At 43.6% G+C, this 21,113-nt stretch overlaps 1 long non-coding RNA gene across 1 annotated transcript in view; it reads left to right on the top strand.

The window, feature by feature from the left end:
- The window catches only part of LOC125924405 (uncharacterized), a 276,429-nt gene extending 274,495 nt beyond the window's left edge, over positions 1-1,934 (top strand). Inside the window, exon 6 of the long non-coding RNA XR_007458391.1 lies at positions 1,832-1,934. This is a non-coding gene — a long non-coding RNA (uncharacterized LOC125924405). The remainder of the gene's footprint in view (positions 1-1,831) is intronic.
- The last annotated feature ends 19,179 nt before the right edge of the window (positions 1,935-21,113 follow it).

Here is a 21,113-nt window from a genome sequence, read left to right on the forward strand (position 1 = left end):
AGGAGGAGACTGTCATAGTGCCCAATGAGGGAGAAAAGAACTATTTGAAAAATAATGTGGAGATTGCTCTGGCTGTTTTTGATGGACGCAAAGACATGAAAAATGGGAACCAAAAACAGGGGGAAAAGCCCATTCTGAAGCTCTGAAGCCCCATGACCCAGGTGTACATCATATAGTCAGCTGTCAAGGAAGACTCCATTGCCCCACTCACAGGGGTCCTCCCACCATGTGGCCACAGTCCCCTTGCACATGACGGAATCCTCTGTGTTCTCTAAGGGTCTCCTTCCCCTCTGGTTCTTCTCATGCTTCGTCTCTCCAGAGAACCCGGCAGCCGGTTCTAGCCCTCAACGCCCTCATGCCGGCCCCTGTGGCTTCATTCCTGGAAACATGATTTTCTCCATTTATTCCCACCTGTTGTCTCTAGACTGTCAGTACCATGAGGGGATGACGAGGACGCTCTACTAAAATCACATGAATCAGAACCTCATGCAGCCCGCACAAGAACCTGAAAAAACTTCAGGCTTAACACCACTTGCCAGCATGGGGCAGTTCTCCACACCCTCAGAACGGCCTTACGTATAGCCTCCCACTGACTTCCTTCAAAGTAAACCTTAGCTCTTAACATCTTGCAAAGTGATTTATGTGAGCCAATTACTAACTGAAGTATCCGGAAAACAGAAACTGAAAAAAAAACAAAAACAAAAACGTGTTGTCTGAAGTTGAGAAAAAAGATCCCAGAACTGCTGAGATGACTTTACACACACACACACACACACACACACACACACACACACTCATTCCCTCTCTCCCCCTTCTCATTATCTCCCCCCTCCCCTCCTCACTTCTCCCCTTCCTCACTCCTCCCCTCCCTCACTCTTCTTTTCTCTCTTCCACTGGCTCCTCTCTCTTCCTTCTCCTCTCTCTCTCTCCCCTTCTCTCTCTCTCCCTCTCCCCTCCTCTCTCCCTCGGGAATTGTTAATGAAGGAAACATATTTTGATCTAGTTAACAGTCTCAAAATAACCTTATATACATTGCTCTCGTGTCAACCATAAAAGCATCCTAAACCTGTATGTTGGCAATACTCCACATGCATAGGTTTCAGAACGTGTGCCCCAGGAATCCAGAAACCAGGGGCTATCTTCAGGAGAGTGGCAACATTTGATTTATGCTTTGTGTTTATAAATGTCGAGGCAGCATAATTTTGAGTAATATTCAGAAAGTATGTACCTACCAAGCTCTAAAAAATGACTGACTGCAAGTTAACTGGTGAGTTTTCCTAGACTTCAAGTTGTTTTTTTTTTTTTTTGAGAGAGACACACAAAAACATTGACATAGGAAAGAAAACCTTATAATTACACTTTGTTCTCTTCCTTGCGCATTTCAAAGCAACCATCCAAAGCCAGTGCTTTGTAACATACAAACCAGGACTCTGCAACTAGCCCAACTATCAATTTATGTTCTTTTTTGGAAACGACTTGACTCATCTCCTAGTCCACTTTCCCTTTTCATTACTACAGGAGTGACTTAGAATAATGTTTGTCTAAACTGGGAGGCTGTTTTCTCATTACTCAATGCATAGCTTATCGTTTTCTTACCAGCCTATGGCATTCCATGGCAGGTATGGGGTATCTTGACAGGCCAGCCTGTCTGGAAAGGGCGTGATGGGATTACTACTGACTATGCTTTGCCCCTCCATCTTCATAAAGTGGCCACATCCTTGATTTCCTTATTTGCCAAGCTAGGAGAACGTCGCCTTCTCTGGGTGGATGCTAGGAGCAAATGAAATCGCTCTTGGCACTAATGATTACTAATCCTTTCCTTTTCTTAAAGGACCTTTCCTCTACCTCTTCACAGCCGTGACTTCTGTCAGAAAACACGGGACCTGCATGAGAAGGGCTTGTTCCCATCCCCGTGCTGATAATCAACATCTGGGCCTATTTCTTCAGTTGTGAATAAAGTGTCATGTTAATGGATCTCTGAGCTATGACCCAGTGTGATTATCTTAGTATCGTTTGTGGGCTTATGTAGTCTAACTTTTGATAATTTTCTATGTACCAAACACTGATCTAAACAATTTACAAATGTTTTGTTTCACATAAATTTAAGGTAATATTTTCAATTTTAAGAATTAAGGTGTTATCCCCACTGGCAGGTGAGGTGATGCATGCACTCAATGAGCACCCAGTTTTCCTGAGGTGTCACAGCTATTAAGGGGGAAACCAAACAATCAGATTTTAGACTACAAGGCTTTTTTTTTTTTTTTTTAACATTTATTCGTTTTTGAAATACAGAGCATGCCCAAGCAGGGGTGGGGCAGAGAGAGAGAGGGAGACACAGAATCCAAAGCGGGCTCCAGGCTCTGAGCTGTCAGCACAGAGCCCGACACAGGGCTCGAACTCAAGAATCATGAGATCATGACCTGAGCCGAAGTTAGACACTTAACCGACTGAGCCACCCAGGCCCCCAAGACTACAAGGCTTAATTAAAATCTTCCTCTGTCACCTATGCAAACCACTGAAGTGGCTTCTTGGGCCCCATCGTTACCAGCATCAGTTGTCCTGACTCAGTGGCGTCGACCACCGAGCACCAACCCTACAGCCATTAAAGTCCTTTCTATGGTCACTATGTGGACCACATCATGGTCCATGCTCACTCACTTCAGGCGCTCATTTCCTGCTCTTCTTTCCTTCCTCTTTATTCCCTTCTGTTGGTTCTCTTTTCCCCCCCTTGACAAAAACTTAGAGTCTGTTGTGTCCCAGGATTAAGGATTCAGAAAAGGTAAGAGATTATTGCCAGTCTGAGACATCACACAATGTAACTGAGCGTGAGGACAAAGATACAGATTTACACAGAAAAAGTATAATGTCCTACATCATATTCCCTTGAAAGAAGGAACGAGGGACGTGGATAGGGGAGAGAGGGGCTGAGAGAGGGAGACAGAACATGCCCTGAGAGAGCTACACAGCCAAGCAGGGGCAGAGAGAGAGAGGAGACAGGGTGGACAGAACCTATAACTCTCCCTGGGGAGCCTTGGGGAAGTTTTCACAGCGGTGTTTGTATTTGAGATGAATCTTGAGGAAAAGTAGAAGTTTGGTGTGAAAATAGAAGACATTACAGTCAAAGATGAAGGAAATAGCCCTGTTTTGCCTCAGTAATGGAACATTCCATGGGACTGGCTTCAGGGAAGCAGGGATGGAAGTTTGAATGGGTGCCTTGCAGGCAGCACCCAAAGGGTTTGTGTCAATATTTAAGATATTGAGATCTTACCTAGTAGTAGGAAGACACTGGGGGAGGGGTTGACTCATGATCAGATTGACCTCAGGGGCGCTCTGGAGGAGACACTGGAGTAAATGGGAAAGAGTTGAAAACAGAAGGTTTTGTTGGTTTTGTTAAGAAAGGACGTGGGTGTGAGCCATGGGTGAGATGTGGACGGTGAGGAAGGGGCAGATGGAGATTGGCTGATACAGAACAGGCGGGACTGAGTGACAAGAGAAGGAAAGGGAGGATGTGGCACCAGGATTTCAAAGTCAGAGAAGACAGACTCGTCACTCCTGCTATTTTCTTTGTCAGCCTCTGACACGAGTCTCATCCAACCTAACCACATCCCTCCCTGACTTCTTGCCACCTGCCCTCAGGAAACTTGGAAGGCAGTGGCCCCTGTGGCCAATAGAAGCCCTGAGTCAGCAGATCTATCCCAGTCACCTCCTTGCCTGCAGCCCCTTCCCAGGGGTCCTCCAGCCCAAATAGCTGCGGGCCGAGCTACCGGGCTCTGGGCTTACACCTCCTCATCCTCCATTTCGGCCCCCACCAGCTTTAGAAATGACCCCCTCTTGGGGCACCTGGGTGGCTCAGTCGGATGAGCATCCGACTTCGGCTCAGGTCACGATCTCACAGTTCGTGGGTTCGAGCCCCGCATCAGGCTCTGTGCTGACTGCTGGCTCAGAGCCTGGAGCCTGCTTCAGATTCTGTGTCTCCTTCTCTCTCTGTCCCTCCCCCGCTCACGCTTTGTCTTGCTCTGTTTCTCAAAAACAAATAAATGTAAAAAAAAATAAAATAAAAAAGCAATGTCCCCTTCTCTGTTCCACAAATCCCAACCACAGGTAGGCAGACTCTCCTTCCCAAATCACCGTCTTCTGTGAAATGGAAACGGAGAGATACTTGCTTCGGATTATGCTGAAGTCAGAGCACCCTTCTACTTTTGGAAGCTAAAGCTAAAATGGAGAAGCATTCATTCATTCACAAACATACTCATTGAGCTGGCAGCCTGCCAGATGGATAAAATAGCAACATTGCCGCCAGGAATTCAGGGATGAGCCAGGTCCCTGCTGTCATGGGATGCACACTCTGGTGTCAGAGAGGCAGATCGAGACAGGTGGGCATGTCACACAACAACGGCAGGTGATGGATGGGACTGCTCAGGACACGGTGTTGGGGGATACGTAGGCAGGGATGGACCTGCTTGAAATAGATTCCTAAAGGAAGCCCCCTCTGAGGAAGTGATATTTAAGACAGAAAGACAAATGAGAAAGTAGCCACAACAGGCAAAAACATGGTCTAAAATGCTATATAAATGATAAAGTGCAAGTCAATATTGACCAGGAATAAAGGCAAACACGGAGCCACTCTTTCCATACCCCTATAGAATGCCAGCCAGGAAGTCACGGGATCTGGAGGTGTTTTGTTTTGTTTTTGTCATGCTCATGTGAAAGGGACCCTCCAGTTTTAAGAAACTCACATTCATCTTGCGTATAAAGACACGAATGGGCCTACGAGAGACACGCTATCTTAGGGGTTGGCAAAAACTTTCACGAAGAAGAAGATAAATTATCTTAGGCTGTGTGGGCCATACGCTCTCTTTTGTAGCTACTCAATCCACCAGAAGAGCCTGGAAGCCACGGACAATGTATAAATGAGTGAGCACTCCTCTGTTCGGTCATTTTATTTATGGATGCTGAAACAACAATTTTCACAGGTCACAAAATATTTTTTCAGACATGTGAAACCCTAAAATCTTTTCTTCATTCATGGGCTTACAGACACGGGCAGTGGGCTGTATTTGGTTCTTGGGACCTGGTCTGGCCATCCCCGCTCTGCAGCAAGGTGGTTGAGAGAGCAAACTCTTGAACAGACTGCCTCGGTTCGTTTCCAGATGATTCCATCTGCCAGGGGTGCACTCACACGTCCAGGCCAAAGAAAATTTACTTTGATCCTGTTTTGTTCTCTTATCTTTCTGTCCCTCTTTTCTTAGTCAAACTTCTTAGAACAATAATCTATACTCCCTCCCCGGGGCAAACTGTTTTACAAAAACGACTTCGACATACTTCCAGCCTCTGATGCTCTTCCAGAATCATGTCCCACCCTTAACCCCTCTAAGAGGTGGTATTGAGGTTCCCTCCCCTTAAAACTGGGCAGGCCTTTGTGAGTACTCCAGCTAATTGAGCCCTACAGAAGAGATGCTCGAAGACTCAGGAGCTGGGTCGTAAAAGGCAAGACAGCTTCTGCCTGCCTTTCAGGGTGCACGTGCCTACGGACCCTAGAGCTGCCACATAAAGAAGGGTGTGATGACTGTTACTTCCTTTTAGAGGCTTTCGTTGGATTTCTCTGCAGTGGATCTGGTCCTAGGCAAAGAAAGAAAGCTGTGCGTGTACATGATGTGCCTGGAGTATAAGGCGTACGGGGCCGAGAATTGGGAGCTTTGGCCAGTGATACGTGCAGATGGCATTTCCTGGGAGGCTTTAATGATGGGGTGGATGCGCCTGGAATGGATCTTGAGAGTAACAGGTGGCCCCTGGAGAGATTTGAGGCCTAAGAGTAGAATGGACAGGTTTCTCTCTTAGGGGAACTACTCTAGCTGTAACAGAAGAAGCCGTGATGAGACCCCTGGCTGGAAGCCTGCGACACGGTCTGGGTGATGCGGAGGAGGGCAGTGCCAATGGCCGTGGACAGAGAGAGTGGAGAGACTCCTGAGACCACCCCGCAAGGAGAGCGCTGTCCGCCCAGCTAATGGACAGACATCACAACAACGCATATTCTCGTACCTTCTACTACGGTCTTGTCAGAATAGATCCCTCTCTCGCATGGCTACGCCTCCTCGCCTGCTCTCTCTTTCACGATTTTTCTTTTTTGCCTGGTCAGTATGCAACACGGTTCCCACATGGGTGGTTCCTCTCCCTTCTCTTCAGCAGACACTGGGGAACCGTTCCTTGAAAGCAAGATGCCACAGATAAGCTCACAGCTGGCCGAATGCTGGTGAAAGGGTTCCTCTGTGCCCCCCGCCCCGTGAAACACCTGCCTCTGTCGGCCACAGACCGGTCCCCTGAAAAATACCCTGGGAACCCTGTCCCAGAGCCCCCTCCCAGCTGTTATCTTGACACAATCACTGTGCTCTGGGTTTCTAATCTGGGAGATTAAATCTATACATGCCTGAGTGGAAAGATCACATCCTTGTAATGTTTCACCTATAAAATTTCTCAGCTGCCTTCGTTTAACCTGTTGTATTTATGGCCCAACTGTAATTTAGGAGAATACTCAGAAAATGCCAATTTCAAAGGGCCGCTCTCTCAAATTGCCACTCAGCACGGCTTTCTGCAGGAGTGTAGTGAACTGTGGTAAAACTGATCATTTCAGTCAATTAGATTTTTAGGCCAGTCACTTTTTACTGTTCTGAAAGAGAGCAAGAGAGCATTTGAAAGCTAGAATCAATCAATTACAGTCTAAATGTGGAACAAGGAGGAAGATACACAAGAAACCATATGTATACTTTTTTTTTTTTTTTTACAGGTATGAACCTTGCAGAGGTCACTTGAGTTCTATTATAGAATGTTCATTTTGCATAAAGTAGAAGTTACCACTTTAAAAGACATGCCTACCCAGACCCTTTGGATAGTAATTGGGGTCAAAGAATGAAAAGGCTGACAGAATGCAAGTGCCTTAGCTGGGGAAGAAGGGGCTTGCCGAGACAAGCATATAAGCAGAGTGATCAGGTAGGCTTTTTTTGTAAAGACCATAGCAACCTTTGACTCAGAAAGTTCTAACACAGTTATAATTGTAACAGGTCGAAGGCCACAAGTTCAGAAAACATATAGATCTTTTGTGATAGTTCATTTCCTTTATTTAACCCAAGACTGGATTATGAGGTCTAGAGATTCTAGAAAGTCAAAGATTATGGTCCTTCCTTAGGCAACTGAAAATAAAAACGTCACTAACAGTAGAGCAGGATTAAAGGACATAAAATAAATCTTCTCCTAATAGACCCTTCACAATTTCAAATTCAAAAATATTTCAAAATACCTTCTTATGTTAAGAAAAGGCTCCTGGGGTGGGGAGGGGCGCCTGGGTGGCTCAGTCTGTTAAACATCTGACTTTGGCTCAGGTCACGATCTCGTGATTCATGAGCTCCAGCCCCTCGTTGGACTCTGTGCTAACAGTTCAGGGCCTGGAACCTGCTTTGTATTCTGTGTCTCCTCCTCTCTCTCTGCCCCTCCCCTGTTCACTCTCTGTCTCTCTCAAAAATGAATAAACTTTAAAAAAATTAGAAAGAAAAGAAAAGGTTCCTGGGGATGGTTACAAGAGAAACTTTGACATCTGTTATCAGATCCCCCTTTGAGACAGGATTTAAAGGACACCTTTTCCACACAGCCATCTGTGACTGCTTCAGACCATTACAAGCAATCACTTTATGCCCTTGACTTTCCATTCCAATTGTTTCCACCATTTACTTAGTGCCCCCTCTTACACACCAACACGTTTTGCAGGATCTAGAGAAGGAGCACCAGGTTTCCACCAGCAGGTCTGGATTCTGTTCCTTGTGTCACCACCTGGACCCAAGCACAGTTGGGTAAGGATAGCAGCCAGCAGAACTTTGGGAAAACAGAATCCATACTAGGGAGATAAACAGAGGTGATTGACTAGGAAGAGATGGAGAGAGCAGTTAAGAGGAAAGAGGAGACGGTTGGACATCTCAAGAGTAGCCAACAGCAGGAAGCCACTTGGCAAGAAGGGACTTGGAGGGAACACAGGGAGAAGGTATAGCAGAGCACAGAAGATGACCACTCAGGCAGGAGCTACCATGTGGGAGATCGGACCAGAGATTGGCAGGGACCATCTGGAAAGGATTTGGAACCAACTTCAGACGAGATGTAGCCACTGTCAGAGATCCTGCCTGGAATTCTCTGGCTCCTTCCCTCTTCCACTTTCCGTTTTGCCACCAGTGCCATCCAATGGCCAAGTCTACCTGGGAGCCAACTGACAAGGGCACCTCAGAAATCTGGTCCCAGTGTTACACAGCACGGGGTGGTCAGGGGATGGAGAGGGCAACACGCAGACCATTGGCATGGTTAAGTGATTCATCTTCTGAACAGCTGCCCCCCATCAAATCTTTTTTTTTTTTTTTCAGTTTATTTATTTGAGAGAGAGAGGGAAAGAGAGAATCCCAAGCAGGCTCTGCACCATCGGTGCAGAAGCCGATGCGGGTCTCAAACCCACGAACCGTGAGATCATGATCTGAGCTGAGGTCAAGAGCCGGACGCTTCACTGACTGAGCCACCCGGGCGCCCCATCCCCTTCCGTCAAATCTTAAAGCAATGCTTTTCTAACACACTTCTTGAGAATATCACATGAGATTATTTTAATTTGTTGGGGGAGGTTAAAAAGTGAGACTGTGAGGACACTTAGGAAAATGTTTTAAGGATTTTAAACATTAGATACTGCCAATTGTACTTCTAGGAAAAGAGAAAGTCCTAAACATATCTACAGATACAGGCTAACAAAAATTTGTAGCTCGATAATACTGAAAGTTGGAAGCAACCTAAAATACATGCGACATATTCAGGGCTAAAAAACAAACAACCCCCCCCCCCAATTTCTGCCTTTAACGATATCCTACTCATGAAAATCAGATAAAGTGCTATGGGGATCCAGGGGTGGGAGAGGACAGTGAATAGTCGCCCCATCCTTCTAGAGGATGGTGCACAGTATATTATATGGCACATGTAAATGCTAGGAGGAATCTGATATTTATACTGAAACACCCGAATTAGGAGGTTGGATGCTGAGGTAGAGTAGCAAGAGGGGACGGGAGCATAACTAGAATCCCAGGGACCTGTGAGTTCATCCTGGGTCTGGTTCTGATGCTGGTGGTGGCCTTGTTCGGGCCTCTACTCTGGCTTTCTGGAACAAATAACAGAAACTGGGGAACAGCGCGACTGCCCCAGCGCTGAACACTGCAAACAAAAGAACTGCCTCCTGGGGTCTGAGGCCGTAAGTAGGATTCACTCCAGGGCCTGGCGGGTCCACGCTTTTTGTGCTCATGCCACTGACACAGGCCGCCAGCGTCCGATTGCAATTATGGTTCAAACTGGCTCCAAAAATTAAAGCTAGATGCCTAGCTTTGCATTTCACACCCACCCCTCTGTCCACCTGGAAGTAGCCTACAAGCTTTATCCTCCAGAGCCCAAAACGCATTGTTCTTAAAAAAGGTCAGAACAAATTTTGAATTCCAGCTTCGAGACTTTGTAACTGTCTGAGCTTTGGAAATTAGCTTCAACTCCCCAGTTAAGTAACATGAAAGACACAAGGCAGAATCTTAGCAGAGGGGTTAGGTCACAGTAGGTATTTAATACATTTTCTTGGTTTTTTTGTTTTTGTTTTTTGCCTTGCTACATTTCTTCCAATATGCCCCTGTATGGCAGGCCAAGAGGTACTGTTCACCCACCCTACAAAATATCTCCTTTGTTCACCCCTTCACGTCTTTGTTAATATTGCTTTCGGCCTCATTAGCAGGAATGAAAGAAATGCCCAAAACAAAGGAAGGACTAGCTCAACTCCAGCCTCAAGCAGGAATGTTTGAGTCGATTTCCTTTTCTTGCTTAGCAAGCACTGAGCTTCCTGCTTCTGGTTTGGACCTGAAGTCGAGGGTCCCAAATACCAACAGGAAGGTCATACTTGTGGTCTCCCTCCCTCGCTGAGACCTCGTGGAAACCCGAGGCCCTGGAATTTCATGTGGGTGTCCTTTCTCAAGAGATTTCCAGCTGCAATTCCCAGACCGGAGGTAGGCACTCTATTCTCCAGATCCACAACCATTCTTTCTGTTAGCTTTTCCAAGATTCCGATATTATCTTGCCAAGTGTGGGTAAAATAATTAAAAAGAGTTCCCGTGGAGAGGGGTAGGATTTTACAACATAGGATAAAATCTCCTTAATTTGAGTTGTGTCAGTAGGTTTCTACATACAGGCAAGGGAAAGGACAAGATTCACCCATCCATTCATTCATACATTCATAAATATCGAGTACCCAATGATATGCCAGTCACTGTTCTCAAACAAGGGTCTTTTCCAACATTACCTCTGAGAAGCCACTTCTATGAACTGTGGGGTGTCAACTCACCCTGCAGAGATTCAGATGGACAAATAAGATTATTACAGGAATTTATTAGTTCTACCCACATTTATGAAAACCTCATAGATGCCAAGAAACCATGGTAGTCACCGATGATGTAAAGAGGAGTACTTTACTTGTTCAGTGCTAACCATACTCTAGATGTTTTTGTGTATGGATCTTAACGTCCACAACAATCTCATAGACAGAATTGCCTCTGTTTTATAGTTAACAAAACTAACGTTTTGAGAGGTTTTTCAACTTTCACAGGAAACAATCAGAGCCAACATTCAGCCCATCGTTTGAACATTTATCTACTGATGGGCATTTGGATGGCTTCCAATTTGGAGCTATTACAAAAAGTGATGTGATCATTCCGGCTTTTGTCTTTTCTGTACACAGGTAACATTCCTATTTTGTATATACTTAGGAGTAAAATTGCTGGGTCATAGGATATGCATATGTTCAACCGTAGCATACATTATCAGTCAATAGTTTTTTCTGACATTGTTCTTATCATTTGAATTAATTGACGTGGCCAATTCTATTCCCCGAAAATGGCCACAACGATACCTTCCGTCCCACATGCTTTTCTTATACTGTAACCTTGACACTTCCTCCAGCAGCTGATAAAGTCTAGGTCCTTTCTCCCTGAACTTGAGTGGACTTCTGTGACTTCCTAGATGAAGGCTGTTCAACAGAACATTCTGCAGTGATGGAAATGTTCTCTTCGTATTGCCTAATACAGTAGTCACTAGCCACACTGAGCACTTAAAATGTAGCGAGGATGATTGCAGAACTGAATTTAATGTGAATCCACACGGTAAAATAGCCACTAGACACACGTTCCTATGCACTGGACGATGCACGCTTAGATCAATGGAATATGGTGGAATTAGTGTTTTGTGATTTATGAAGATAGATCATTGGAATGCCATACGCCTGGCTTTGTTCTCTTAGAAATCGCCGCTATGTTGTAAGGAAGCCCAAGCAGCCCGCGGCAAGTCTCACATAGAGAAAAATCTAGGACTTTGGATTACAGACACAGCAGACCTCCCAGGCAGCAACCAAACCCGGCTCACCAGCCATGTGAGTGACCCATCTTGAAAGTGGAATCTGTAACTCCCACTTGAGCTGTTCTAGCTGATGCTGAAGGAATACAAACAGGCCATCCCTACTGGCCCCTTCCCAAATTGCTTAAGTAGCAACATAACAGTAAAAACACAGAAGTGTTCCCATTAAATTCAGACATGAATCAAGGATGCTGATTATTACTCCTATTGCCTACAATGCTGTGGGAATTTCCTTCTAATGAATTGAGGCAAGACAATAGAAGGTATAAAAACTCTAAAAGATGAGGCAAGTTTTTCAATTTAAAAATACCTGGATAATTTCAGAAGCCTGGAAAACCCAAAAGAGTCAACTGAGAGAACAGTTATAAAGGGAGAATTTCAAAATTAATATCTAAAACCCTGTTGGTTTTACTATGTTCACATAAGATATACATACTTATGTCACTTGAAGAAAAATCCATTAAGCAAAAGCCTCAAAGAAATCAATGCCCAGAAATAGAAGAGTGTTATGATTTATATGAATAAACTTTAAGATGCTCTATTAGAGCATGGAAGGAACTGTGAAAAACTTTACAGTGACCCACGGAACATAAAGTACAATTTGAATTGATGGGAACTAATGTCCAGTTCTAGTGAAGATAATGTGATACTGTAAAGATGCCCATTTCACCTATGTTAATCGGTAAATTGAAGGTGATTCCGATAATATTACCAACAGGACTGTCTCTATGAAACCAGACATTGCTAAATCTACATTCCAGGGGAAGATCAGGCAGAAACAATTTCAAAAAGACAGATAAGGGAACGGACTACATGATGAAATATTATTATGAACCCAGCATAGCTTTTCTACTGGTGCATGAATAGAAATATCAAAGGAAAAGAGAATATTGGATGAGACTCAAGTATATGGATATTTAGATTATGATAACATCAGCATTCCAATTCAGTGTGTCAAAGGTAGAATATTCAAAAACTGGTGTTGGGACAACCTAGTGAGAAAAAAAATAAGGTGAGTCCCTAAGGTATCACTTATTCAAAAAATTTGATCTGTATGGATGAACATTCAAAACTGGGATGAAAATGAGTTGTTCTTGTAACCTTACAGCAGTAAGCTTTTTCTAAGCAAGATACAGAATTTAGAATTTTCAAAAGCCTGGTAACAATAACCTCATAAGTTTTAAAAATTTCTACTTGTCACATACTAGAAACAAAATCAGTATATAACCAATCTGGGAAATATCTGCAGTGTATATGATAAGGCAAAAGGAATAATGTCCTTACAATTTTCTTACAATTAACCTAAGGCACTAGCTCAATACAGTTATGGACAAAGGACACAAATAACGTTCTATAGAAAAAAGTACAAATGATTTTTTAAACATAAAAATGTTTAACTTCCCTCAGAATTAGAGAAATAAAACAAAAGAATATTTACTTTATAGAGGGACAGGAGGAAACGTTTTTAGTGCTGGGGAGACAGGAACATCCATTCTCCTTTCCACAAAGTTAGTGGGAGAATTCATTGGTATAATCCTATGGAAGGGCAATTGACAGTATCCATCAATATGCTAAACCCGAGGTTTCTTTTCAAGTGTGTAACCTAACAACTTCACTTTCATCCTGTAGGCAACTAGCACATGTGCAATTCAATACCACAACTTTTGGGGCCATATTGGTTGCAAGAGCAAACATTTAGAAAGTAGGTGACTGACTGCATGCCAACAGGAATAGATGAAGCACATGATAGCACATCTATCACAGGGACCACTTTGTAAGACTTACTGCAAATAGTTTCCAGTACTGAACAATCAAAAGATGCAGTGCGGTGTTTCAAAGGATACAACAACAAAAGTGTACATCTTCAGGTTACAACTGAACAGGATCCTTCTTGATAGACACAAAAACTATGTTTTACTGATTTCTAAGATTGCTTTAGAACGGGGGTGAAGGCTTAGCTAAAAAGTTTGTCATCACTCTATAGCCATTTTTACTGCTTGTCATATTTACCATATATGTGTCCCAGTTTTTCCTCTTAAAAACAAAAATGAGGTAGAAAAAAAAAAAAAAAAAAAAGATCTACCTCCTCAAAAATATCTCCCAGCTTGGACTGGCATACCACCAGAAATTCTTTTTATGAATCAGCCTTTGGGGAAATTCCAGTCCCTGCTTCAAAGGCAACATTAGAAAAATCCATGAAATCCCAGGCTCTGCACCTACTGACGACTTCACATAGTAGCTGCCTGTTTTTCCTCCAGCTGTGTCTGAAACTGACCAGGTCTTTCAGAAACACGGCCCATATAGAGCCTACTCTGTGTTTCCTTTCACGGGGCTTACCCCTTCCTACTTGTTCTAAAGATGCTTTGTGAGTCTCTGATTGGCTTCGTATCTGATGTATTTCTCTAGCCTCCATGAACTATCTGTGAATGTTCTTTTAGATCTCTATTACAAAAATTCAATAAATATTTCTTAATTGAAACAATGAAGGTTTTATTTATTTTTTGTTTTTTTATTTTTTTAATGTTTGTTTATTTCTGAGAGAGACAGAGACAGAATGCGAGTGGGTTGGGGCAGAGAGAGAGGGAGGCACAGAATCTGAAGCAGGCTCCAGGCTCTGAGCTGTCAGCACAGAGCCTGATGTGGGGGTCGAGCTCTCGAGCTGTGAGATCATGAAGCCGAAGTCAGACGCTCAACTGACTGAGCCGCCCAGGCACCCCATGAAAGTTTTGTTTTTAAAATCAAATTCAATGTGGGGAAGGAAAATTATCCTTGTAGCACTGCCATAGAATTTACCACAAGCTAGGCAGTGTTCCAAACACACACATGTATGAATAACAATATGTTACATACAGTTATGTCTATACTTTATATATAACCTATATATACTTACCCAGCTAGAATAGGTTGAGATGAGCTTTGAATGCATACAGTCTTGCTTCAGTGTATACAATGAGTGTTCTCAACTATGAGGCTCCATTTTCCCACTGTCCATCTCCCTTCTTGTCCTCACTCCCTCCTTGACTGGCCTGAACTCTGTGACCCACCATTGTGTTCCTTCTTTCACAAAAGGCCTCCTCTCTCTGGCCCTCATGGTTCTCTCTGGGCAAAACTCCAACCCAGTCAAGTCCAAAATGCTGTCTCTTCAGGCTGACGGGGCTGGCCAAATGCACACAGCCCTGCTCATGAGTTATACTTTCCACATACAACTCAACCTCCAAGAGGACCCTCAGTCCCCTGTCACACTCCTGCTGTACGCTTCTGGATCTGGTTATTCTTCTAGATGACTGCATAGACCATTTTGCTCTTCAATCCAACACCACCTTCTCCCCCAGCCTCCCAGGTGGCTGATGACTTGGCCTTGTATTTCTCGAAGAAAATGTCCACAGGGGCCAGGTAGCTAACATAAACCACTGAACTAAAAGCATCGCCTATGGAATGGTAAGGACCAAAGTTACCTCCCAAGTGCAAAACCCGTGTCAATGGTCTTCCCGCTACTCAGTTCGTTTATCATGGCCGTCCGTGAAGTAGGCCAGCCTGGGCAGCCAGAAAGTGGAATCTTTTCAAGAGAATTTGAAGGTTCAGATTTTGCTGCAGAATTTCCCAATTTTAAATACTTTGGCGGGGGGGGGGGGGATATTTCCACAAGTTGGAATATACCCTGTAGGTACCCCATTTCTAACTCTGTAGAGAAATGTGAATCAAGAGGAGCCATTTATTATTTTAATAGAACTTCAAAGAAGGCCACCAGATTTCTAAGAAAGAGTTTCAACTCAAGCTACCATGGATTCTCAAGCATTTTCTCTTTAGACTGCTGGGATCAGTTTAGAATCCCAGAAGGAATTTAGGATTATTTGAGATGTTAATAAAGAGATGGTTTTTCATGGTGTGGGTGTAGAGAAACCATGTACCCCGGAGCTAATAACAGGATTGTGCTTGCACTAAGAGGGACACCGATTAGGTACATCACAGAACATCCATAAATTTCTAGTTCTGTGAGCAAACATTTTTTTCCAGCAGACACAGCCAGTCCTGAAACCTAGGTGTAAACTCAGAGAATCAACATTCCTACCTCATTTTCCACCGACCCCTATCCCTTCCCTGGCAAAACCCAACTGGAGTCCAGAGGACAGGACATACACTACTACGTTGGTCCGTAGGTGTTCACTTGCCAAACAGGGAGTGGGTTTGGGGAGGAAAATGAAAGACCAAGCAGAAAACCACCATCCGGCTTGTAAAATAGGGACTAAAACTATTCTCCTTTTGTAGCTGAGAAAACAGAGACAGGTTTATTAACTTAGTCACTGTCACAAACACTAACTGATGCAGCAGCCTGGTCATCCTAAGTCCACAGCATGAAAACACTTTTCTATATGGTCCCTTCACCATGAAATTCTATAGTATATGTAAAATTTATTTGGAAAAAAAAATCACTTAGAGAATTCAATTTGTTCTACATGCTAAACTAATTACTTCATTCAGAGGAACTGATTTACCAGAAAGCACACATTTATACATTCAACCCATATTTACTGAGTGTCTGTGGTGCTGTGCTCAGGGGTGAACAGCAGAGACAATAGCCCTGCTTTCACAGGACAGGGCCTAGATTTTAGTATCAGACGGTAGAGAGACAATACAAATACATACGCAGACGCTTTTCAATAACAAGATCTAGAAGAAAAACGAAAATAGAGTAATGCTGTAGACCAAGGGGTCAGACTGCAGTCTACTGGCCAAATCCAGCCCACTGCCTGGCTTGGTATGGTCTGTAAACAAAGAGTGGTTTTTACAGTATTTTCAGTTGTTGGAAAGATATGAAAAGTAGAATAATATTTTGTCACACCTGAAAATGATAGGGAATTCAAATTTCAGTGTCTGTAAATAAAGTTTTATTAGAACAGAGCCCCGCTTACCTGTTTTCATATTATCTATGACTTCTTTCATGCTACAATGGCAGAGCTCAGTAGTTACAACAGAGACCATATGGCCTGCAAAGCTTAAAATATTTACTATCTGGCCCTTGACAAAAAGTGACTCCTGGGGGTATGAAGGACTTTAAATTGGGTGGTCAGGAAAAACCTCTCGAAAGAAGTATGCATTACGACATGAAGTCAGAGAAGAGGGCTTTATGTTACTTTAAATTGGGTTGTCCTACAAAATTTTCTTTAAGAAATAGTCTAACAACCGTTCTGACTGTTCTAGTACCCACCCCCCCCCAAGGAAAATAAATGGCATACTTCAGCCATCATCCACCCATAGGCCAAGTTTCCAAAATATAGAAATTTTGGCTCCAACAGGAATATTTCCAAAAGGTTATATATGAAAACAAGGAGAGGAATTATTGTTATAACACCACGGGTGAGCTTTTTCAGCCAAAGATTGCATATGTTATTTTGATTTTAGACCATCGGATAGATTAATCAGAACCCTCTTTAGAAGCATTTGAACCAAAGGAAACTTGTCTTTTCTGCCAAAAGTCCACTGAGTCATTAACAGAATATAATAAAGATTTGAGGCTTTAGTTTTGGAAAAGTTGTCATAAATTCTCCCTGGGAGGAACGTTCATCTAGGAACTTTTGCAAATTCCACCCATATTTTAGGTGGAGACTGGATCAGGCTGATGTGCGAGTTGAGGAGGCCTAAAGAAACCTCCTCAATCATCCAACTCATGTGCCATTAAAGAATCGCCCCCCCAAACTAAGGCAAAGAGAAAAGAGAATGGGCCCAGGGGCTCATTAGGGACTGCCACTTTAGATACACAGTCTCATTTTCACATGAGAACACAGTCTTTACAACATTTAATTTGTAGGACCATCACAGAGGTGTGAAAAATTAGGGGAGTAATTATCATCGTCTCCCATTTTACAGAAGAAGCTTCATAAGTGAAGCTTATGAGGTTTAACTACCTTGCTGAAATACATAGAATTAATATGAATCCTCTGTGAAGGTTGGAACATGAATCCTGCATGAACAGTCATTCCAGTATTTCTGTGGTGATTGTCATCTCTCAGCCTGTGCTCACTTGCACACTTTCTAGGGTGCTCGCTTGTGCGCTCGTGCTCTCTCTCTCTCTCTCTCTCTCACACACACACACACACACACACACACACAGCATACTGCTACTTTCTGTTTCTTGGCACGTGGGAAAACAAACTTATTATCTCCAACACGGGCTTTTTTGTCAATCAGGCCTGGATTAAAATCCTGGCTAACTAACCAATGTGCAGGTTCATAGCGAGTTACTTACCTTTTAGCGTCTTCACTGATAAAAACTATTTTTAGCACGATTTATCCACTCACCTTTATTGAACTACCTTTATCTGCTTTTTCATCATCTACCCTCATTGAACATGTCCAAGATAATTTCCTTAAGAATATGTGTAGTGTGTAACAAATTAAAAGATCCACACACATCAGGGAAAAAAAAGGCAAAAGAGAAGATACAGTTCCCAGAAAAACAAACAAGTCGACTATACTAATTAGTATACTAGTATACTAATATACTGATGACATTGGTCATTAAAGAAATGCTAACTGACGCAAACAAAATGTGAGGTTTATCTGATGGGTAAAACTTTGCAGGATTAAGGGGCACCTGGGTGGCTCAGTCGGTTGAGCGCCCGACTTTGGCTCAGGTCATGATCTCGCAGTCCATGAGTTCGAACCCCGCGTCGGGCTCTGTGCTGACAGCTCAGAGCCTGGAGCCTGCTTCCGATTCCGTGTCTCCCTCTCTCTCTGCCCCTCCCCTGCTCATGCTCTGTCTCTCTCGGTCTCAAAAATAAAAACATTTAAAAAAAAAAAAAAAGAACTTTGCAAGATTAAACCTAACAGGGTTGGAAAATTGGTAGGAAAAATTGGCACTGCTCGTTAACAGTTGGTGACTGATACTGGTCTATTTCAAGGCAAGATTCCCATCTTGAGTTTCCTCCCATTTAACATTTAATTATTGAATGTCCAGCTCAAGAAAGCTGCCATTGGCAAAGTACTTATGTACTTTATGGGAGAGAATTCTATCCCATTGAATGATATCAATCCTATCAAGTGAACAATATATTCATTTATCATTTTAAAATTGGAAAAAAAGAAAAAAGCAGCTCAGTGCGGTCCAGCAACCTCTCCAACTTCATCTGGAAGTAGGAGACTCGGTGTTCACAAGACACTACTGATTGATTAAATATCCCAAGGAAATGGTCTCTACCTGTTCTAAAATCTGTCCTGCTTCTCTATGCCTACATGATGTATTCTCACTGGGCATAAAAGAGTCTCACTGTGTCTCACCCTTGGTATCAAGCCCGCTTATTGCACATGAAGAATTTGTTGAATTAATATAGCTATTATAGCAGCCTTCCCTGATCGGAGTTTAAAATTCTGAGGTTAAAGAAGCAACCCGTTTTTTGAAACACTGACCTTTGTAAAGGCTCATTGTTTGTCCTTTTGTTAATTCCGCTCATAAACGGAGCCATCAGAGTCGGCGTTAACCACCTCTTACAGTCTGGCAGGAAAGCATCTTGATATTACTTCAATCAAGATTTTCTTACCCTTAATAGTCGGGGAGAAATAAAACAAGCTTTCAGATAAAAACCAAGAGAGCTTTTTGCCCACAGATTATCACAGAAATAACCATTAGGAGATATTTCAGCTGGAAAAATATGAATTCAGAGGTAAATCACGGAATTCAAGAAACAATACCCAAACTGGCAGTGTGTCAATAAATGTAATTAAAAATCGATCGCAGAGGCCACAGCTGTGACTCCTGGGCCTCGGGCTTCCCCCTGAAGCATAAGCCTGCTGGCTCCCAGCCACCTGCAGCTGCCTGGGCACCGCAGCACACGGCTTTAGAATCCCCTGCACCTGGCAGCAGGTGAATTGTGGGTGATTGCACCTGCTGGGACTTTACCATCGGTCTACCCGGACCTGGGGAGGAAGAACCAGCAGCGTGTCGTCCCCTCCACCTCTACCAATATTTTTAGACTGCAGGGACTAGTTTTGGGGTTCCCACTAAGTTCCAGGAAGGAGGCATGCCACTGTCTGAACCCCGCTCCGAGGCCGTCTTTCTTGCCAAGGCGATTCTTCTCCCCAAACCCTGCTACACCTAGAGCTTTCCAGGAATAGCATGGAAGGGACCTAGAGCCAGTGAGGGACCTAGGTCAGCTAGGGAGTAGTCCCAGGAGGCGGTGCTACTAGGAAAGGCCGTGCCGGAGTGCAAACAAAATTGTACTGGAGCAGTACAACTGTTAATGAATGAGAGAAATGGAAAGCGTTGCCAGAAGGAACTTCCTGGATCAGAGGTAGTTCACGTTCAGGTTACCTACTGACAATACGTGCTAAAACATCAGCTGGACCGGCTAATCTGCAGATGTAATACCAAGGTGGGAAGTTCAGCTTGGACTTGAATCAGATGTGTCCGGTTCAAGTTTAAACAATTTAACAGCGTGATGCCTCTGCATTTACTACTATGTTCGGATGTGCAAGGATAAGCAGATGGACTGGAAGCCCCTCAGAAGGACACTGTTTACCTTCACCTGGTCCATCTGCTCTATACATCAACACCATCTCTGCCTTAGGTTGGGCTACAAAAATCGCACAGGCTAGGTGGCTTGAACAATGGGAACTTACTTTCTGGGAGTTCTGGGGGCTGGAAAGTTCCATATCAAGGTCTGGCAGAGTTCAGTTTCTGGTGAGAATGCTCTGGGTTGTAGCCACTTACCTGGTCCTTGAGCCCTTCTGGAAAGAGAGGTAGGAAAGGAGTCTAGCTCTCCCTCTTCCTCTTATAAAGCTACAGTCCAATCAGATTACGGCTCCACCCTTATACTGCTTTTAACCTTAATTACCTCCTAACGATCCTCAGTTAAGGTCACATGGGGGGGGGGTTTGGATTTCAACTTAGAAATTTTGGTTAAGACACAATTTAGTCCGTAGCACTCACCATTAACAAATGTACCTTTACCATCTGGAGACTGCCTTTATCTATCCATAAGACCAAAGGTTACTTGGAGAAATACAAATTCCACGCATGATTGTTACTTTTGAAAAAAACTACGCCTCACATGGCGTATCTCTGAATGCAGCTATGTAAAAGAGAATCACACTTAAGGGGCTGTTCCGGAATTCCTTCCGAGAGCAACTGAAGTCAATCTGATTCATGTGTGTGACCTTACCCTGATAACTGGGCACTTGAATCTACCCCAAAAGCATCACCTGAGGGATGTTTCCCTTCTTAAGCAGACCCTAGTGAAGGCTGCAGGTGCCTGTTAACAAAATTAAATGCTTTTCTGGGGCTCCTTTCGATTAGGTCAAAGGTTCTAGCAATGGCAGTAGATGAAGAGCTCTTCATAAAGGCATTGAAGATGTGGAGGGAACCAAGATGACACAATGATTTGATTTTGTATGGTTGGTGATCAGAGATATTTTAGAACATTTTAAAAAATTTATTGAATTTTGATGAGAGAGAGAGAGCGAGCGAGCGTGAGTGCACATAAGTGGGGGAGGGCAGAGAGAGGGAGAGAGGATCTGCATTCTCAGCGTAGAGCCTGATACGGGGCTCCAACTCATGAACCGTGAGATCATGACCTCAGCTGAAGTCGGACGCTTAACCAACTGAGCCACCCACGTGCCCCCAAGAACATTTTATATTTTGCATTCCTGTGTACCTAAAAGTTTTGTCAAAG

This window comes from Panthera uncia, chromosome F2 (genome assembly GCF_023721935.1).
Source record: "Panthera uncia isolate 11264 chromosome F2, Puncia_PCG_1.0, whole genome shotgun sequence".
NCBI lineage: Eukaryota > Metazoa > Chordata > Mammalia > Carnivora > Felidae > Panthera > Panthera uncia.